The 12188-nt window shown below is 42.6% G+C and overlaps 1 protein-coding gene across 4 annotated transcripts in view; it reads right to left on the bottom strand.

Moving 5' to 3' along the window:
• FRMPD4 (FERM and PDZ domain containing 4) overlaps positions 1–12188 on the bottom strand; it is a 613488-nt gene that overhangs the window by 413825 nt on the left and 187475 nt on the right. The window lies entirely within an intron of this gene.

Below are 12188 nucleotides of genomic sequence, written 5' to 3'. Positions count from 1 at the left end.
GCGTGGCAGACCTCTCCTGACCCGCCCGCTGCTCCCCTCAGCAGTGTACTCCGACCATCTGCCTGTTCTGTTGCCCATTCTGTCTCTGGTGAAGCCTCTCACCGCCCCTGAGCCTCTGGCCTGCACCCCAGTTCTGTATGCACAAATAAATAAAATCTTTAAAAAAAAAAAAAGGCTTCCCCTAGGAGTCTCTCCAGACTTCAACAGGTGCCAATGGACATTAATCTCCTCTCCCCCTTTAAAAATGTTCCATGATGCTAGCTTCTCCCCAGTGGGAGGTAAGTGTCTACTCACAAAACCACTGCTACAAAACCAAGTCCCACGAGACTATAAAAATGCCTCTTCTAACCAAACATTGTGGCTCCTGATAATTACTTAGGGACCCCAATTCCCTCCAAACAGTGTTACCTCTCACGCTTGCTGCTGTGAAGCTTCTAGAAGTAACCAAAGGCAGCCCTGCATCTTCGTACCTTCCCATTGCGTTTAGTGGCTGCTTAGGAAGGAGCAGTGTGATTCCCCTCGATAAAGCTTTTCCTACCCTTGGATCCTCATGGAGCCTGGTGGTCACTTCTGGAACCGTGTCATCTTAGAGGCAGAAGCGCCAGTGCACTGAGGAGTGTAAACAACGCCTGGCACTACACTGAAACCCCCTGAGTACAACTCAGGAGGTCAAGCAACTGCAGGGAAGCCTGCACTGAAAGCCAGACTGGGTTTCAAGGACCAATGTGTTTTCTCTCTAGAAAGGTCACCGGAACCGATAAACTCATTAACAAAAAAAGTACAACAATCAAGAACGAGCAGCTATTATTAATGGCTGAATATGTGATGCTCATAATAAAATGTTAGGTCCACAGAGAAGCAGGGAGGAACACAACTCCAAACAAGAAGAGGGATAACTGGAAAGGATTATCTTGTTGAAAACCCTGGTAGAGCTCACCTATACCAACCCCAGAGCCCGGAAATCCCTGCTGCGGGCCACCCGTGCACTCGGGACTTCCGAGCTCCTAACAGGAACCTGACACTCCACTCGCAATTTGGAAGCTGGCTCTGACAACCATCCATGTCATTTTCACCTGTGCACAAAAAGGGCCACCTCCTCCCTCTTTCCTCCTCCTTTTATGATGTGACCTAAGGAGGACACAGCCAAAGATGTCAGCAGTGAGACACAACAAGTTGAAGCAAAATCCTTACTTTACAATGAATCTGGTCACTTCGGTAGTGGAGAAATTTATAAGGCTGAAGACAATAGCTCGATATGGTCTGGGGCTCATCGTAACATTTGAAATGAGAAGGGAGGGAATCTTTTCAATTTCATAGTTTTGCAACACAAACAGCTTGTGTGGTGGGTCAAGAAGGAATCTCCCTGACCGGAAAATGCCAAGTTCCCTACAGGGAATGCACAACCTGCTAGGGATGGGAGCGGAGGAGTCTCCCCGTGTTTGCCTGGGACTGAACCCCAGATGCAGCTGTCAGGATGCCGGTGGTGGGCAGTGAATCCCAAAGCATATGTTATCAGCACTGTGACTCACTGCTACACAGACCAACTTTCCCTGGTACTCATGGTTTCAAGGGCACTTATTGTAAATGTCACTGAAAATGACAAACAGGAAACAAGGCACACACACAAAAAGCATCTGCTTATAGAACAGTCTGGATTCAATTTACTGTTGCATTCTGAGTGGGGATTCTGGACTTCCAACTAACACACCTCACGCAAGCACATCTGTTCCATAATGCTGCAGTGATTTCAAAGACTCTGCTCCTATCTATTTCTTAGAAACCAAGTTTCTTGGACTTGATACAGTGTGTTGCAAAATGGACCACACGACCCCACCAAATTCAGCCTGAGAGCTACATCGTTCCCACTGGATACACAGCATTCTATATGAGAAACTCGTTCCCACCCTAGAGTTAACTATGCATGCCACTGAGAATTCTTAATCAGATCCTCCAACAATTATTCCAAGAGGAAAGTAACTAGTTTTTCCTGAAACTTCAGATTACCTCCACAACGCAGACTTTTTAATATTCTTTGACATCTCCTGACAGTTACTGTTCTTTTGCATAGATGACATTCATTTCATCCAGAAACAAAATGTACAAAGGTAGTATGGGTCTAAAAGAAAGGGGGCTGGGTAACAAGATAGCCAGCGAGGAAGTTGCTCGGGACTTGGGGTCCCTGGCTGCTTTGCCCATTGGTGTGATGACACAAGTCACTCTCCTGAAAAGAAAGGGAAGTAGCCACTTTCACTCACACCCGCATGGACGGCCATGAGGCGACCTGTGTTTGAGTCTACAGTTCGGGAAAGATACAAAGCACAACAAAGAGCAGAGAGTGTCCTGGCCAGAGAGAGAGAGAGAGAGTCGTTTTCAAAGGCAGCTCCCCATGATCACAGCGCAGCAAGGCAGTACCCTTGCCCCAGTAGCCTGGGGTGGGGGCGAGTCAGGACTCTGGATCTGGAGCACTGGGCAGATCCTGACCACCTCTTCTTGGGGTAAAGTAGCTACTTATCCCCTAGGACCCTCGAGTTGCCCCTCTGCAAAATGGGAACAATGTGAACATCAAACCCCCGAACTTTTGCAGATGAAATGCTTCTTAAGGTACCTACCTGGGGTACAGAAAGCGCTCAATACACTTTAGGCAGCAGTAGCAGTAGGGGCCCTAGTGACAATGGCGGGAGGTGGGGGAGGGAAAGTGGGAGGCAGAGGAGGAAGCAGTTAGCAGTAATATCACCCACAGGTTTTTAGAAGTGGTAAAATAGCTATTAATATAAACGGCAAGAAGTGGTGTTAGTAATAGTAAAACTGCATAAAAAGAAACAAAACCAATACTGATACTGTTAGTATTAATAATATCACTGGTTATTACCAATGCAAAGAGGTTGTCATCACCAGTACTCATGATAATAGCAACGTTCTGGGCGCCAAAAATCACCCCACTGTCAATACAAATGACTGATTGACTTTGTAGCAGAAATGGTTATTTACTGTGGACACAGGAACTTTCTAAAGAGTGTGATACCCCTCCGCTTTCTGTTCAAAGAAGATAATTGTATCCTTTCTGGAAGTATTAGGAAAAGAGAGCAATCTACACTCAGAGAAAGGGCGTGAGAGCCTGGGAGGGACCTTATGGTAAGGCTCATTTATGCGTCCTGTCAGTTGCCAACAAGGAGACCATGTTACTTGGAAAAGAATACAGAGGAAAGCACTGGAAACTGAAAGACATGAGCAGAACATTAGCCACTGCACTTTCCAAAGGAATCAATTCCTGATTTACCCAGCAGCAGGCTGTCTGGTTTGAGGATGAGGATGGTCAAAATTTACTGCTCAAATGCACGGCGCACAGCCACCCCTTGCTCTGCAGCACCACCTGCACTGTCCTGATACAGTGGGCTCTGTTATCACGAGGATTTCTAAGTGTGCATTGGTTTCAGTGGCAGCATGTATCGGAAACTGCGAATAGGCACAGACCTCCTGGTGACTGGCACATGCTTTCATCTGGGAGCACAGCGAACTCAAAAACTGCACCTAGCTGAACAGAGCAGCCCAGGAAACACACAGGCACCCTCAACAATGACAGATCCCTGGTTCACAGCATGTGTTGGGGCCACACCCAGTCACACCGAATGTCACAGCCTCCCTTGATGGCAGACCCCCCTTTTTCCAGCCCTTGGCAGTAACACAAGCTGCAGCCCCTCGATGCCCATCCACGCCATCAGTGAACTAGTTTCCAGGAGAGAGCAACATAAGTATGCGCTTCTTAACTACTTGTGCAAATCATTTTTTATTAGGTTCTTTTTTAATATGCCACTCCCAATGTGTTGGAGTATTTTCAGTGTCATGCCCTTCACTCAATTTCCCCACAAGCCTGGCACTTTTATTACTCGCCTTTGCAAGAGCTCAGCAATCTCAAGAACATATATGTTGCTCAGAGCACATAGAGCAGAGCTGACTGCAACCATCTTCCAAGTCTTCAGCAGCGTGGGAGAGCTATGCCCCCATCCCCCGCCAGACTTCTCTAGCGGAGTGGGCAGCACAGGGGCAGCATGTGTGGCTGGCCATTACTGACAAGGAAAACTGTCATGGCTCTGAGACCAAGACTTCTCTCACTACCCCAGGAAGACACAGTACTGAAGAGTCGGGGGCACTGAGACGAACATAAAGGCGGAGAAGAATACCAAGCAGCAGCTCTGGGAAGCCCAGTGAGGTTCCTGGTCACTATGCTGGTTCCTTTACTCATGATGCCTGTGAGACCACCATTTCCAGCATCTCCTCTGGTTTGGTAGGCCCCAGGAGGACTACTCACAAATGATGGAGAACAATTTTCCACACATTCCAAATCTGCCTGCTTCACGCACACAAGTATGGTTACTTAGAGCTACACACCAAAGATGTACAGACAGGGCAGAGGCACCCATGCTACTGCTTGGAAGAGACCTTATGAGAGCAAGAGCCAAATGATTCGGAAGGGGCAGGCATTACATGTTTCAGTTCTTCTGTTACAGCAGCTTAATCTTAACTCATTAAATCCAGATGGGCTGGCCTATGGAGCCTGTCTGAATACTGGTGTATGATCCAGCCTGAATGATAAAGTTCATGAAGGGACATTTCAGGAACGTTCAAGAAGTCTGTGTACTTTCTATGTATCAGCTTCTGGGCTAAGTATAGGGCTTAGAAACAGTGAATAAGACAATCTCTCCTTTCAAGGAGTTTACTGCCCAGTGACTACAAAAGTTCTACTCCAAGGAATGCGCCCGCCCCCCCCCCCACATACCATCATCAAAGGACAGGCACAAGAAAGATCATAACAGCTCTGCTCCAAGAAAAGACTGGAAACTCCTCAAATAGCCATCTGCAGCATAAATAAATTGGGGTCTCCATATAAGGTAATACTTTATGGCAGTGGGATTCAATGAAAGACAAGTACACACAAACACAGATGAGTCTTGCAGACATTACTTGAGTGAAAGAAGACAGATTTAGCCATATGATTCCATTTAGTTTAAGTTCAGAGACAGGCCGGATGAACTGATTGTTAGTGACAGAAGTCAGAATAGGGGTTAACTTCTAGAAGGGTTTCAAGGAGGGCTATTGGAGTTCAAAGCACACTCTGGTTCTTGAACTGAGCACTTGCAAACATAGGTATTTTCCATTTGTGAGAATTCACTGAGCTAGATTTAACTGTACATGTACATTACACTGCAATAAGTTTGTTTAGAAAATATCCTGTGTTACTGATGTTTGGATAAAGCACATTAGGGATGCAAAGATACAATGTGTCCATGGTATCACCTGCACCCACTTAGGCAAGTGACAGAAAAAAAAGATTTCTTGTGGCGGGGCCTCTACCTATGTCATCCTCTTCGAGCCCCATCTGACAGTCTTCCATTCAGAGAGTCCCATAACCTTCGGATCAAATAAAAAATATTTTATTTACCACTGAAGTTCACCTCAAGCCTTAGGATAGACAGTCCCCGGGAGTCACATCTATGAAGATAATACAATAGGAAAATACAAACAGAAGGATGGGGAAATTGGGTTTCTCTAATGATAACATGGATCTTTCCAGTAAGTCTCTCCTTATCTACTTTCTCCCTCTTCTCTCATGTTTGCCCCCTCGTGCTCTAGCTACACATACGCACATGTATACACACATAGATGGGGCCTATCTCCTACTACAAAATTCTAATGAAGTCACACCTCTCAACTCAGTGAGATGAGAAATCGCTGTCTCGCTTGAAAGTGTCATGCCACTCCAGATGCAAGAGAAGATTTTTTGCCATTAGGTCCAGTTGTGGAATCCATACATGGCCAGGAATGGGATTTCCCATTTCTGAACTGGTTTATGCATATGACTCAGATGTCTTTCTTGACAGAAATCACCTTAGACTAGATCAAGAATAAACAAATGGTAACTTGAATAAGTAAACCCACCAAGGAAGACTAGCCTCTGGCATGGCTGGATCCAAAGCTCAGTTGCCACCAGCCCTTTCTCCCAGGATGTCCCTGGGATGACGCTCAAGCTCTTGGACAGAGGTCCCCTGGCACTGACACCTGTGGCTACTGGGAGTTTGGGCTGACCTTCTTGAAGGCTATCACCATAGAGGAACCAAGCCCTTCCTTGCCAGTTCAAGTTCAGTAAACTGTGGGCAAGAGCTCTCGGTCGCACAACCTAGGTCACAAGGAATGATGATGAGCAACCACTCTGGTATATTGTGGATGGCATGGGGAAGAGGTTCCCAAAGGATGAAAAGCCATGTTTCAAGAAGAACAAAAAGTTCCCAGGAGCAGGAAGGTCACATGCCCATCATCCTACTGTTTTTCAAACATGGACTACAAGTTATTGTTGGGGGAGGGGGTATGAGCTACTTACTGCAACTGGACAACAATCAGCAGAATTTATAAATGAAAATGGATAAAACAGAATAGAATTAGATTGTATCTGACTCAGTATTCATTTGTGAAACTTGTTAATTGTGTGTGTGCACATACATGTGTGTGCATATGTATATGTGAGTGCTGTGAACAGTGGAAACCAAAATCTTACTGTGGGTTTTGGCTAGAGTAACAACCGCACTCAGAGCCATCACCGAGCATCAGATGTGTCTAACATGTGACCATCCACAGCCACCCATTCATGGGCATGCTCAGTGTACACTCCACACCTACCCTTCCATCATCTTCACGGAACATGATGATGGCTATAGCGAGACAAAGAAAAGTCAGTTTCATTCCATGACACTGAAACAACCAGGCCTGAGAAATCAATTGGTTTTTACCATGTCATCAAGAAAAATTACTTTGAATTACTTGTTTGTAATTCTCTTTTGAAACTTTTAATCACCCCATGAATAGTTTCTTGATGAAGTTAATTTGCTCAATGCAAAACACAAAATAAAAGACCTTTGCAGTTTGTGTCAACTCCAAGCCTGCGTACCTGGAGTACAGGGAAAGCAGTTTCCCATTTCCGTAGAACTCCATCACTGTGGGCTGGTGGCCATCAGGCTGCCCCTGGAGTCAGCAGACTTGTCAGTCCCTCAGCAGCAGCACCTAGGTAGCCATCCCTTTCAGGAACAGACTTAGCTATACCACCCTGCTTTCCAAGGCCGGTGCTCTGGGCTGCCTAAACAAATCTTTTCCTCTCCTTCTTCCCTGCCAGACACTCAGTTTGGCAGTAGTACCAGGTTGGGGTGGAGTGGAAGCTGGGACTCCACTCCCCAACCCCCGCAGTCCACAGCATTGTGGTATCACTGTCCAAGGTTACTCATGGTCAACTTCAGTCCAAAAAAAAAAAAAATACAGTAAGATCTTTTAAGAGGCTGAATTGCCATAACTTGTGATTACAGCATGCTATAACTGTTCTGTTTATTATTGTTGCTATTATCCTCTTACTATGCCTAATTTATAAGTTGAACTTTACCATAGTGTGTATGTACGGAACAAAACGACATATATTGGGTTCCGCGCTAGCCCGTTTTAGACATCCACGGGGGTCTTGGGATGTATTCCTTGTGGGTAATAGGATGGTAGTTTATCAGCATTCTGCTTTGAATCCCTTGCTTTTGTGTGTGTTAGTACATCACCTTTGTGGGGAAAAAAGCAAGCATGGCAGGAGAATTCAAACATTTACAACACAATTCTTACTCAAGTTATTTACAGTCTGTCTGGGGAAAGCAAGAATTGTTCACAGTAGGAATGTCAATAGAGAAACTCATCTATAAGTGATAGTGTCTAAATGTCTATTTATGCAGAATTCCAAAAGTAACCCCAGAAAGAAAGAAAAAATATTAATCTATCTAAATTTGTACCTATGCATTCATTTGTAATTCTCTTCCCTTCAACAACCACTGATGATGTAGAACAGAGGTCAGCAAACTTTCTGTGAAGAGGCAGCTATTTTGGGCTTGTGGGTCATCTTATCTCTGTAGCAACTACTCAGTTCTTCCATTGTTTCAAGAACGCAACCATAGACTATGAGTAGTGAGCAGGGATATGTGCCAATAAAACTTTATTGATGGGCACTGGAATTTGAATTTCACACTTTTTTGTGTGTCATGAAATCATCTTCTTTTGACTTTTGGGAACCAATTAAGAGTATAAAATCCATTCTCAGCTTTATATAAACACAGGAACAGGTTGGATTTGACTCGTAAGTGGTAGTTTGCCCATGCCAATCCCAGACCTAAGACACAGGAAAATATCTGAAATGGCTTCTAGGTTAGCAATAAAACCCTGAATTATTCCTGGTATAGTTTTATGCATGTATCATCTTGTGTTCAGATGATCTTAAAAAATATTAACACATATACCTATAATAGCTAGACAATTTGATTAAATGCAGCCGTATATTCCGGATAACTGGCAGTTTATGGAGCTCTACATGAGCACAGAGTACTAAATGAGATAAACTAAAGGATTAAACAGTAGAGAAGGATTAGGCACTTTATTGCCTTCTACAGATATTCCATCAACTTAGTTAAATGGCACTCTATTCTTCAGCCTGTCAACATGATCTCAACCGGAAAGCCAAATTATGGCATCATAATCTAATTGCAGTCCTAAAGGAAACATTCATCAATAAATCCCAGAATGTAGTTATCCAAACAATACCAAGTTGTCCTCTTTGTTGAACAGAAGATTATCAGAGGATAAGACTTTAAGGACTGCCATGAAAAGTTAATAAATTCAAATTTTAAATACTGATACGATACACAATCCTTGTTGAGGAGTGGACAACAAAACAAAACAAAAAAATGTTTCCTGATTGTATTTCTATCTGAAAAAAAAAAACTAATTTAGTTACCAAAAGTGAAGGAATTTTGCTTAAGAGTACTCAACTCTACACAAGAAGAGATCATTTTTATAATGATAAGATCTTCCAGTTTTATCTTAATTTGCTACAAAAAAATTAACATTAAAATTTTATAGATTTGAAATTTCTATATACCTTTTTTGGTGTATTTCCTTAATATATTAAATTCCTACATTTAAATTATCCTAAAGACAGAAAATTAAGAAATTATAGGTTAGAACCAAGTTAGAAACTTCTAGTTTCTTCCAGGGCAGACATTTCAACATTCTGGGGTATCAAAATTTTCTCAGTTTCCTTTGGTTCAAGTAAGAATTCTTTTCCATCTTACCTCTTCCAATTTTAATAACACATTTACTAGTTTCATATATAATCTTTCATAATATTTATGTAAAACCAAGCATCCTATTGTATAAACCAAGCATCCTATTGTATAAGTTATCATTTTTACTTAACATACCCTTAATACTACTAATATTATCCTGTATCACTGCAGAATATGTTCCCTTGCTCTTTGTTTTTATAGCTGCATAATATTCTATGTTATTTTAATTTAAGTTCTCACCGAATTTAGAATTTGCTTATTCAATGGTAAAATGATGGAAGTTTAGAAATAGGGTTAAATTTAGAGGCAATATTGCATCATTTCCCCACCTCACAAATGTGAGGAAACAAAGGCTCAACTCAGAATGTACCTGAAGCTCCACCTACCATCAACCCAGCCCCCCCACCATAAAGTGCTCCAAGTCCTCTCATGAGGGTCACTTCAAGGTCAAACACTGTTTTCTAATTTTAATACCTTTGAGGAAACTATAATTCCCACAATTTCAGCATAAAATTTTAATGGCATTTTAATGGCATCTAGCTACCCTCTGACTTTTATGCGTTTTGGAATACTCAGTTCGCTATGATTAATGTCATCAAAAATATGCCCATGAAATCCAAAGACTTAACTGTAAAGCTATTCATCATAATATTATTCAAAGCAAAACACTGGAAGTAAGCTAAATGTTAATTAGATGGGAAGGCATTCAGCAAACTTTGGTAGTATATGTAGCTGTTTATATTTATAATGAATTTTCAAAGATATGGGACCATAATATTTTCTAAAAACTACAGAAATGTATATATATGATATTAACTACATAAAACAAAGAAAAGGCGAAAGAAAATAGAGATGTGACAGTGATTATAACTGTCTGGTAAAATTTCAAACATGCATTTTCCCTTTAAATATTCTATATTTTTAATATTGTTGACAATAAACTTACTTTTATAAGCAGGGAAAGTATCTTTAAAATGTGATGACATTGGTGTTTAAATCTATGTGAGTACCCTATTACTTGTTTGAAATGTGAATGTGTTTGCTTATCATTAACATGCTCCCAGGGTTCGAAAACAAAATAAAAATAAAAAGTGTAGAGGAGGACATGGGGAAACGGTCTTTGCCCCATCTGCTTGGTCCCTCTCTCACAGAACCTCTGGCCCTGCTTCCAAGAGCAAAATGCTGCTGTTGTTAGCTTTTCCATGGATCCTTCCAGATATTTCCATGCAAACACTATACATACAAACACACACATACACACAAATACGTGTATCTATTTATTTTCAAGCCCCCCATTTTGAAACAGTTTGCTTTTTCCCCTGACATACGTAATAATTCACTTGATGATAAATATGTCCAAAGGGCTCTCTATGTCACTGTGCAGAGCCTTTCCTGTTTCTTCTTCCCACTGCTGCACTATGTTGCATGAAAATTTTAAGCAAAGTTCTCATAGACCCACTTCTTAAAATTTTCTCATCGAGTGTGATATTTTAAAAGAGCAATATAAAGACCCACACTAGGTCAAATACATACACTTTAGTAAGACAATGTCTTTCATTTAGTACAGGCATTTAGTTCTCCATTTCCTCCTTGTACACAGTATATAAGAGTATCTATCAAGGATGCTTTAATATCACAAACAAGTACACAAAACTTTTATTACCAACACTTTTAAGTATATTAAAAATGTTATTTACAGTTTTCTCTTGACAGTAGAGAAGCAATAGACATAATTTGAGAAGACTGGGATTTCTAGGACCAGAAGCAAGGGCAAGAAAATGAATGTGAGAATGACAGGAACTAGACCAATATGGGATGGGCCCTAGAGCACAGGGCAGGTAGTAGCTCACTTCCCAGTGTCCAGCAGGCACAATGAGTGGGCCATGGAAACAGGTCCTACCCCTCAGGAGTAATCTGATCTTTGAATGAAGTATTGAACCAGGTGGATGCATGAAAAGCAATATTTGACACCATATAGAATGTAGCATGGTTTCACTCTGACCCACTCATAGCTCACAAAATGCTTCAATATCTACTCTGAATACAAGAGGTTTATCCAAAAGGGGGCTTACCCTCAAAGGGCTCATAAATGAGTCACAACTTCAGACTGATTCAACTATAAGATGATCTCTACAAGTCGCTATCACCACAATAACGCTGCATAACAAAACTCCCCCACAATCCAGTGGCCTCGACAGTAAGTTTTCATGCTCATGGATTTGCAGGACAGTGTTAGACCATGTGGCCCTAGCTTCTAGGGCTCCCAGGATCCCCCAGGCAGTTCTTCACATAATAATGTCAGAAATAGGGAATGGGTAAGATGGCGGCAGAATAAAGACGCTGAGCCAACTACATCCAAACTCGCACGGGAATATATAAAAACAGACTATAGACTTACATGCTACGAGTTTCAACCCAAATGAGAACGCCCTGGACTCACTAGAAGGAATATAACCAAGGGAGAATTGGCGATTGGGGAGTTCCCATCAGGGAATTCCTAACCAGAAGAAGAAAAACGCAGGATTAGCAGAACCCTGCAAATCTGGTGGGGGAACAGTGGCTTCCTACTCGTTCAGCTCCTTTAAAAATCTAGGCACCTGGATGCCAGGAAGCACTGCAGAGGGAGACTGACTGCAGAGGCAGCTGAGGCTGCTCTGCACAGCTGCAGCAGCTTTTTGCCCCAGCCCTGCTACAGCCCTGGAGATAAACTGAGACAACTCAGCTAGGGAGAGGAAACCAAATTGTGGGAAAAGACTGCAGCTCGGAACCAGAGACCCGAGGACACCCCACAGAGTTGTTGCCGTCCTTTGCCCCAGCAGCCCAGAAAAAGCCCTGGATATAAACTGAGACAACACAGCTAGGTGAGCGGATCCCAAGTTGCTGCAGGGATTGGGAGAAAAAAAAAAAAAAACTGCTCTACTTAGAGCCCGAGAGGTGGAGAAGAGGAGCTGGCAATTGGGGCCCCTCTAGTCCTACCTGCATCTTCTGCCCCTACAACAGAGATCTGAGACTAGACAACATTAGGGTTTGGTCAGGTCTTGGCACCATTCTTAA

Source organism: Condylura cristata, unplaced genomic scaffold, assembly GCF_000260355.1.
Source record: "Condylura cristata isolate star-nosed mole 26May11 unplaced genomic scaffold, ConCri1.0 scaffold00027, whole genome shotgun sequence".
NCBI classification, from domain to species: domain Eukaryota; kingdom Metazoa; phylum Chordata; class Mammalia; order Eulipotyphla; family Talpidae; genus Condylura; species Condylura cristata.
Note: the sequence above shows the minus strand (reverse complement) of the source record. Positions and strands in the feature narration are given on the sequence as shown.